Below are 10,368 nucleotides of genomic sequence, written 5' to 3'. Positions count from 1 at the left end.
TGAAGTTCTGGACTACCTTTTTGAGAATTACTCATTCCCTGGTATCTGAAATACACATGTTAATAAACTCTTCTTTACCTTTTTTTAATGGTGCTAAGGATCAAACTGAAAGCCTTGTGCAAGCTAGCCAAGTGGACTACCACTGATCTATATCCTCAGCCCTTACTTTTTTATTATTACCTATCTTTTAATACAGGGTCCCAACTGAAAACTTAGAAGGATAGAGAGAAAATTATTTTTTTTTCTGCACCATACACAGAAAAGCATTCATTATGTTGAGTGACACAGTTAGAGCATTTTAGTGGGCCAGGAATCAGATGCTAATAAGCCTACCTTGTAGACAATCTATTTCACAACCACAAGCTGAACTGCACCCATAAACCCAGGGAATCCAGTTAAGACCTGAACACACCAGAACATAAAGTCCTCAGATAACATAATACTTCTGTTGTTTTTCAGAAAGTGTCTCAAGAATCCATTCAAGGATGGTTCCTAGACAGAGAAGAGGAGCCCAACTCTCCCTAGAATGCTGGGGCAGCAGTTGGGCACTGTTAAGGATTGTTGAATGCTGTTGAAAATGTAAGTTCTGTGTTGAGTTTTCTTTAAGTATCTATCATAAGTGCCCTATAAAGTTTTTGTCTGTGATGAGTTGCTACCAGACTCAGGTTGTTCAGGTCTTTGAATGGCAGGGGAAAGACCCATTTCTTATGTGTGGCAGCATTGAGTGGGGAACTATCAGTCAAACAGCCCCTGTTCTAGCTACAATAGGCAAGTCTGCCCTCATGGCATCCTGGTGGCTTTGAACACTTTATGATCATGCTGAGAACACTCCAGCAACTGCATGGGCCCACCACAATCAGGACTAACTCCTATTTCAGGAGGTCTTGCTCTAGTCATGACTGCTCCAGACAACCTGCACAGGTCTTGGAAGACATCACTCCAAGGCAAGCATTGGTGAACACTAGATGACCCTGCCAATACTGCAACTATTTTCACTCAGGTTAGGGGAAGGCAGTCTGTGGGGGCACACTTCTCTCAGTGGGTCTGCAGAAAGCTTGTGGTTGGAACAATGTGGAGACTGTGATTGGTCCTAATGTAAGGCCTATGATTAGTGGAAGTGGTAACTATGCTGTGATTAGTGCAAACACAACCCATTTGCATGTCATACCCATGCTACACACAGCTTCCTGTATAAAAAACCAGGCTGTTTGGCTCATTTTCAAGTCTTCAGGGTTATACCTTCTTGTGCTACCCCTAGTGTTGCAATATTAAGCTCACAAAAAGGCTATTTTCAAACAGCCATTTCTTTACCTACTTTTGGTTTTTACCATAATTAGAACAGTCTCAGCTAGTAACAAAGAGGAGACAGAGAAGTGGCAGTGGTAGAAGTTGTGGCAGTTGCAGAACAAAAGTGATTGAAGAGTACCAGAGAGCAACCAGGGGCAGAGATGGCAGACAGAGATGCTACCTCTAGCAGAAATGACAAAGGATGGTGGAAGTATAGCGAAAGCTCTGAAGAGCTAAACATGAGGATTGTGGGCCTTGATTTCTGACAGAGTTCTAGGGAGTGCTAAGCCCTGTGGACCAAAGGTCCTAACACCCAAGTCCAAAAGCCATACCACTAGTCACTATAAGGGACAAGGGTTCTTAAAGCACTCAAGACTCAAAAGCTGTGACATTAGACATTGTTAGGAGGGGGTCCCCACATCCAAGGCTTAGACTTGAGAGCTATGACATGGGCTGGCACTGACCGTTACTACTGTTAGCTGCTGCTAAAAGCCAAGTATTAACCCAGCTATCCAGAGAAATAGCTTTCAACCTGAGCACCTAGAGCAGTAGTCCTCTGGCCTCTGAAGACTGCTCCCTCTAGTTCTTGGGGTTTGGAGATGTAAGCTTCTCAGCCGGTCAGTCCAGCCCATAAGCTTTTGGCACTCAAGGGCTGGAGTCTGCAAATAGGTGAGGGCCTATTTGCAATTTCTACCCGAGCAGAGCAAAGGCGTTTCAGCCAGCTGATTGGTAACAGTTTGAAGCCAGCTTTTCAAGAACAGACATGCATAGACAATAACAACTTTCCCTTCCAATAAGATGACTATCCCAGTCTGAGCAGAAGAACTTTTAAACTTCCCCTCCTTGCTATCTAATCAGCAAGCAGCTTCTCCCTTTCCATAAATTCTCCTCCCAACCACCAGCTAATCAGGGAGACATATTTGGGTATTATCTTCTGTCTCCTTATATGAGAATTGGCCCTCATAAAATCTGTTTCTTTCTTGCATGAACTTTTGTACACATCAGGCAGTGAACCTGCTTTGCTCAGTACCACCAGCAGTGCATCTTTTACAGTGTGCTGTTGGTCCTGGAGTGGATCATGAAAGGGAGTGTTGATGGAACCTTGCTCCATATGGAAATACAATTCTATATTCTAGTTTTATTGATAAGGGGACAATAGAATCTCTTTTAATATGAAAGACAGCCTATTTTATGTCACTTATAAGATAAAAATAATACTCAAGTTTAGACTGACCTGCCAAGTGGACAACAGCATACATTTTCCTGAACCTTTCACATTTAGAAGAACAGCATGATTCCAAGGTTCAATGTCTGCCTAGTTCCCTGCAGCCATAACACAGGCCTCAAGTGTGCTTTGAAGATAACAAGCACCAGAGTCAGTGACACGGGTGCAGGAAGGGAGAAGAGAGGATAAAGTGAATAAGGGTAATATAGTGAAGAAAGGATCTTATCAAAGTGTTCCTTCTTCCTGTCAGCAATCAATAATCTGAAAATATTAGACTAGGGAAGATTTAGAGACATACATTCTATAGAAAAAGTTACCAAAAGGAGCTACAGAGGTAAAAGATGATTAAAAGAGAGACAGACCAGGCTTCAATGACTAACTTAGCACTAAAGGGTCTACATAGCAGCAGGAAACATTCCTTTTTTCTTTTTATTGCTTATGGAGTTGGTAAGAACTTGAAAAGACCTGTGAGAATTTAAGTCTTTCTTTTTTCCTTTCTTTTTGAGAACGCTTTTAACCTAAAGAAGATGGATGGAAACTCCACAAAGTAATTAGTAAAACTGAAAAGATGGTTATGACCAATTAAAATCTTTTCTGTTTCATTAGGCTTTCGTTGTTAAATGTTGTCTGGCTAATGCAAGGTTGAAAATGTCTCTCAAATAGCATATCAAAAAGCAAATCAAGGAGGGGAAGCAAGGGAAGGGAACCCACAGCATAATGTTGTTAACAACAGGACATGAATGACAGGTTCACATTAAAGTGCATGACTGTATTCTGAACATTCCATTGGACACTTTGCACTCACAAAACTTTATATGTGAGGTTAAATGCATTCTTTACACTTTTCAAAATAATGCTTATTGACATACACTTTGTACAGGTGAAGAGGACTAGCTACGCAAGTTGTGGTGCCCACTGCAAAATAAACATGTGGAGTTTCTTGTTCAAAATTCAGGAGAAACCAGTATCATTAAAAATACCAAAACATAGTTTTACTCCTTTTTTATTCTGTCTCTCTCTCTCTCTCTCTCAACTTGTCCTGAAGTTTATTGTTTGTTTTTTAACATCATTTTGAAAATTTCTTAATTTAAGCATTATTTGCATGAATTGTACATTTCATCTTTATAATATGTAACACTCACTTTAAATGAAACAATGAGAGTACTAACTTGTATGCAAAATCCCAAACTGGCACAGTCCATATTGCTTAGTTTAATAGATAGATAGATAGATATAGTTATATATTTATATTATCATTCCTACCACAACAGTGAAACATTCCACAACACCAGCTTACCTCTTTTTATTTTATTTCTTCTTTTAAATTACTTTTAATTTTTATTATGATAAAACAAACATAATACAAAAGTTACGATCTTCACAATGTTTTTAGTATGCAATTCAGTGGTACATTTAGACTGTGGTACCACCATCACTATCATGTTTATCTTACCTTTTGAAATGCTCACATTCTACCAACATTGTACCTTTGTCTGAGTGACAAGCAAGAACTGGAAGGAAAAGGAACCAGTTGTTTTTTCAACTTTCTTTTTATGTCATTATTTTCAACATAAGTGGTGAGCTAACGAGAGGAAGGAACACAAGTAAGAAGAGATAAGATTATGTTTTTTAGGACACCATCATTGCCTTTTTTCTGTGTTAGAGGCAAGTTCTGGTTCAAAAGGAAAGTGTGGCCAACAGGGTAGTCAGGACCATCCTATTCCTTCTTCATAGACCTACAATCTTGCTTTCTAGTGACTTTCAATATTACTGAATTCTCATGTGTCCTATTTCTCTGGAATTCTATGTTACTTGTGAATGAAGCAGCAAGGAGCTGTGCATAGGGGTGTATCTCTTCCCATACTCCATTTTCCCATTGTACTTCACTTATAAAACACAAGTTAAATGCTAAAATTATTAAGAATTTCAAGATGGTTACAGCAGAGAATTTCAGCATCAGGCTTTCTGACACAGGTCACTTCCCAAAGAGGCAGTAGTTACAGACAAATAGTGAAATGATACAGTCCTTGCCTTTGTAGAGCACTGTATACTTACAACACACATTCTCACCCTTTTAGCTCATTTGAGTGTCACATTAGTTCTACATGCAAGTGAACCAATTACCCCTTAAGAACTGGAGGGATTCCAGACTAGCCCAAGTTCTATGGCTACCAGAATGTGAGCTAGAAGCCAAGCATCCCAATCTCTAGTTCGGTACTAAGTTCACATCACCATTTCTCACTGAGAAGAGTTCTCAGAGTGCAAAGGAAGAGACTGCATTTGTCTATCCCTTGGGTGACTTTTCTGTGTAACCCTAGACACAGCAAAAAGCCTATGAATTGTGGTACATCTAATTTATTACTGCCAGGGTTGAAAGCGCAGGATGGTAAGAGTCAGGAGTGACTTAGAGAAGCCTGCAGGACACAGTCTTTGAGAGAAGATTTGAATACTGAGTGAGGGCAAAGCTGTGTGGAGAAGAAAGATGCTCTGCACATAAGCCAGAAAGGAAGGTGCAGAGTCATCTGGGCAGGTTATAATTTATATGCCTCTCATAAGCCTGTCAGCTTAAGATGCCATGTGTTAGATTTCCATTGCTGTGACAAAATACCTGAGATAATTAACTTTAAAAGGGGGGAAAAAGATTCATATCTACTCATGCTTTCAGAAGTTTCAGTCCATGTTAGCTTGGTCCCATCACCTTGGTCCTGTGGTGAGGCAAGTACATCATAGCAGGGAATGTATGCCACAGAAAAGTTGTTTGTCTTGTGGCCACTGGGAAGGAAAGAAAGAGACAAGAAGGGATTGAGGTCCATATGTCCTTCATGAGGATTCCCCCAATGACCAACTTCCTCCAAATAGGCTCCACCTTCTAAAATTTCCACCACCCCCAATAGTTCTGTCAGCTGGGGACCACAACTTCAACATGTGATCCTTTGGGAGACATTTAAGATTCAAACCCTAACACCATTTTTGGCATAAATACATTTCATCTCACAACCCATATGCTGAAAGTTGCTTCCTTGTACATTTTTTAGCTAGCTAAAGCAGTGTTCTCCCTCTATGACCCCAAACATTCCATAGATGCAATTAGCAATTAATACAGCTAGATATAAATATACCTGGAATGTTTATATACTCAAGGCTCTGTTAGTTTGGTTGACTTTTAATAAAACAAAAACAAATATTGAGGAAAAATCATGTAAAATATTAAAGTAGATGATATATAAATTAGAGAACACAATTAAGTATTCTGGGGATGCATAGCTAATTTTCTCATTAATGCTACCTGTTAAAACAATTTGTTATCAGTTGCTACTTACCCTAACTTTACTTCCTGACACTCAGCCAGAATAAAAAATCCCTTTTTAACTCAACTCTTTTTGATTATTATAAATGTTTACAAAAACATGTTTATAAAAGTTATAACTTAATTTATATCTGAAGCTATTTCAGAGGCATTCAAGGCCCCTCTGATAAGCAGGCAAGCCTACCCACTAACCAACAAAAGCAGTGGTCTCATTAAATATTGTCAGAGTTTCTTATCATTTGGGCATGGCTGGTAGCATCTCCTTCCCTTGAAAGCAAGCACGCAGCACCAACATAAACCATATGAAACCCCTGTGTTTTCCCAAGGTGGAAAGAAAATCCTTTTTTCTCCACCTCATATTTTCCTAAAGAAAACTAAGCCTCTTTCCTTTGTTCTCTGATAAAAGAAATACAATAAGATTTGTTGTCAAAAAGTATTTTAAAAATCCCTGGCAATAGAAAATAGCCTAGTGAAATGATTTCTTCTCACAGTGACCTATGTCACAATAAGAAATTATCTGGATGGATACAGGATAAAAAATACCAGTGGAGAGCCTGATGAGTGGTCAGAGTGTTAGATAGGAACTCCTTGGAAATAATCAGCTGTCCTTATTCATCTCTATTCCCAGAACCTAACACAGTGCCTGGTAAATAGAAAGAACAAATGTCAGTTTTGCAATTTTAGTCAAAAAGCTAACATTTTTCAGTATTCAACTCAGAAAATGTAATGTGGAGTACAGAGTTTCAAATGAGAAAGAAAAGTTCATGCTCTGTCACTGTTGTTTGTGTGAATTTAAGCATGATGAGGTTTTTGGCAGCTCTCTTTTTAAGAAGGCAAATTATCAGATTATAGAAAAGCTAAAATATGCAGATTTTTCACCTGAGCCACTCAAGCAGGTAGCTGGATCATTCATTTTTCACTAGCACATAAGTAGCTTGCCAGAAGTGAAATGGCCTCTTTTGCCCTGCAATGGCCCAGTTTTTTGGGTACTTAGTGAGCAGCTCATATTTCTGAATCTCTGTGTGATAAATCTACAACCACACAATTCTAAATAACATGGTCTCCTTCAGACATCTTGCAAACAATAAAAAAGTTTCAAAAAATATACTAAAAGTCAATAAACTATATTATATTGTTACCTGGTAATTTGGTGGTATAGGGTAGAAGTTCATTGAGAATTCTTTGCTAGAAGACATTTTTATGTTACCTTAAGAAATCTCCTTTATTTTCCCCTGAACATCGAACTTTAAATGAATAAATGCAGTTTTACAAAAATCCTATGAAAAGAGACATAATCCTCTACCAAACAAAATTTGTTAATAATCACTCACTGACAATTTTGGCTATTTCTACAGTAATCTCAGCTCCTAAGTAAAGATTTACCATGCTTGGAGCAATGTGTTGTAAAGTACATCCTTACAGCACTTGCAAAATGTAGATTTAAAGTGAAAACAGAGGCTACTATTTAGATATATACCTCAAAACCAACAGCCCCAAGCCATGCAACAAAAGTTAAGTCATTCTGACTTCTTTGCACATTATCTCCAATAGCAAACACAATAGTTTTGCACCCCTGTCAGCATGATTCAGTGACATTAAACCAATCAGTACCCACAAATCAATTTAAACAGCTGTGTTTGTCCTAAAAGAATGCTGATGTATAAAAGCCAATCACACAAACAAAAAAGTGTCAGAATACTTCTTCCTTTAAACTTTATAAATTGCTGTAATTACCTTAAGGCAACCTTCTTACCATTTGATGTCTCCCTGATGTCAATCTATGCTTTTATATGGCAACAAACTTTAAAAATTTTCCTAACCCATTCTGATTTTATTTTTGACACTACATTCCACACAAATCTAGTAAATTAGAATCTGTACAGGTGGGGAATTCTGCAAATTTGGCAAGGTTTCCAAATACTTCTCCAGTATAGCAAAGTTTGAGAACCACTAGGATAGAATTAACAGGTTAGTTTTTAGATAGCAATGGTGAAACAGGTAGTCACATGCCCACCTGAACTCATCTATGTAGGCCTTATCTTATTAGGTTCATTTTATATAAAACAACATGAATTCTTACTGCTCTAGTTGCCTGCCAAAGCATTTGAATCAGTGTTTAATAAGATATTTCTAAATTCTGTGTTTTTTAAATCTTGTCAAAGAATACAACATTGAGTTTTGTCATACTATTCAATAAAAACTCAATTATAGAATTTTTGTGGAATATTAATTAAAAATTTGCAGTTTACGTTTTCCATAGATATTCCAAAATTATCCTTTAATCAAACCACAAGGTAGTAATTATACCTAGCCTCTCCTGTCCCAATCCCTGATAGGACAACTGAACTACTTTTATAAAATTAAATTTTGATTGCTATTTAGTATGTTATTTCTAGCTTTCTCTGAAATGTATTATTATAAGTATATGGTTAAGGACTTCAATTAGGTATATTACAATATGTCTCCTTTATGAAGACTTGTGGTTTACTTTGTAAAGAAAAAAATAGGGGGAGAGTGAGGGGGCGGGGTGGGTGGTAAGGGAGTGGGTGGAGGAGGGGGGAGAAATGACCCAAACATTGTATGCACATATGAATAAAAAAAATAGAATGGAAGAAGAGAAGGTGGCACTGGAAGTTCAGAGGTGTGAGTAAGGCACTTGAGAAAACCCATGTTGGAAAGGGAGGCTCCAGCCAGGTTGGGGAATCCCGAGGGGTTTAAAAAATTCAGGGGAAAGGGAAAACTTGGTAGGCAGAATGCCAACTTTCCCCAAATGTACCCATGTTCTAGTCCCAGACCTATGAACACATTATTCTTCATGGCAAGGAGACTTTACAGACGTTATTAAATAAAGGATCTGAAAATGAATACCATCCTAGATTATCTGGGCAGGTCCTAAATCTGATGACAAGTGTCCTTGTAAGAGATGAGATGCACAGAGAAGAAAGGAGATGTATAAAATTCCACCGGTGATTGGAGTTTGGCAGTCAAAAGCCAAAGAATGTCTGGAGTCACCAGAAACTGGAAGAAATAAGGATTCTCCTCAGAACCTTTGGGGTAGCCCAACCTGTAGACACCTTGATTTCAGACTTTTGCCCTTCAGAGCTCTGAGAGAATAAATTTTTGTTGTCTGAAAAAAAGAAAAAAATAGATCTTCCTGAACCCTGAATGATCTGGTATCTCTTTTTATTTTGACTATTTGGAAACTAAGATCCAAATTTATGGCACACCTCACTTGTATCACAAATTTTAGCTGACATTTCCCTTTCTTACCTTTCCTTTTGGCCTATATTCTTTACCTACTTCAATTCATTTTTACTGTTATTATTATTTTTTGAGACAGGGTCTCTCTGTGTAGCCCAGACTTGCTTCAAAATTGTAATTCTCCTTCCTCTGCCTCCGTAGTACTGGTATTACAAGCACACATCACCACAACCAGCTTATCTACTTCAGTTTTGATTTTGTTCTTAATATCTTATGCCTGAGGTTTCTTGAATCATTTTAGAAACAATGAAGACCATGAATAAATATTTATTATACTAATGACCCAGATTTGCAAAGTCATAATTATTCAAAAGCCTACTGAATATAATTCCTATTGTACAACTGTTATTGCTTTACCTATACAAAATTTCTACTATATAATTTAACATAAGCATTACATGTTAACATCATCAGAAAAAAAGTCAGCAAGTAGTTAAAAGAAATCTACATTTTTCAGTAAGGTGTATTTAGAAGAGTATATACCCAGAAAAAAACTTACATTTCTATGGACAGGCTGAATCAAAACTTCCCCTAACATCATTTTTGTCAACACTAGCAGGCTTGCACTGCTTGCTTGGTTCCTAGTTTTTATCTCAAACTGCATGAATGAACAAACTATAATAAAGCCTGAGAGTGAGTTAGGGTCTTTGGTTCAGCTTTTGCTTCTTATTTCTTCTGATAAAACTTCTTTTAAAAGTATAATCTTCAGTGCCAAGAAACCAATTAACTTAAAAAATTGCCAACCCTGCCAATAACCAGTAATGTGACTGGACTCTTTTGCACTGGGCATGAATAAATTAAATGTGCAAGCCCAGGTGGCTAAATCCAGCCCTGAGAGAAAGGAGGTTTCTTTGCAGTAAAGGTCTTTGAAAGGAAAGATGCAAACAGGAATGAAGGAAAAGACATCTGAGTAAGCAAACAAAGTCTTCCAAATGGCATTTGGCCCAGAAGACATTATTGTTTTGTCCAAAAGCACAAGAATCTTTGGAGACCCATCTGATATCAGCATTTCAGGGCACAATGAGACTCCACCAGAAAGCCTTTCTGATAAGGAGAGGGTTGAACAAATTTGTGATAGCAGCTAGAAATAGAAAAACTGATCAAGATATGAATACTGCTGCTGAATTCTAGTGTAGTATTAAGCTTGTAAATCAGGGGTGTTGCAAATACAAAGATTGAGAATTCTGTGTCATTTCTATGTTAATTCAGACGCCCAATAAGACCAGGTATTAACCAGAAAGAGGTAATTACTTTAAAAATATTTTTTAAACCTCTTTGTGATTCTGAG

Source organism: Castor canadensis, chromosome 2 (genome assembly GCF_047511655.1).
Source record: "Castor canadensis chromosome 2, mCasCan1.hap1v2, whole genome shotgun sequence".
Lineage (NCBI taxonomy): Eukaryota > Metazoa > Chordata > Mammalia > Rodentia > Castoridae > Castor > Castor canadensis.
This window is presented reverse-complemented; position numbering follows the sequence as displayed.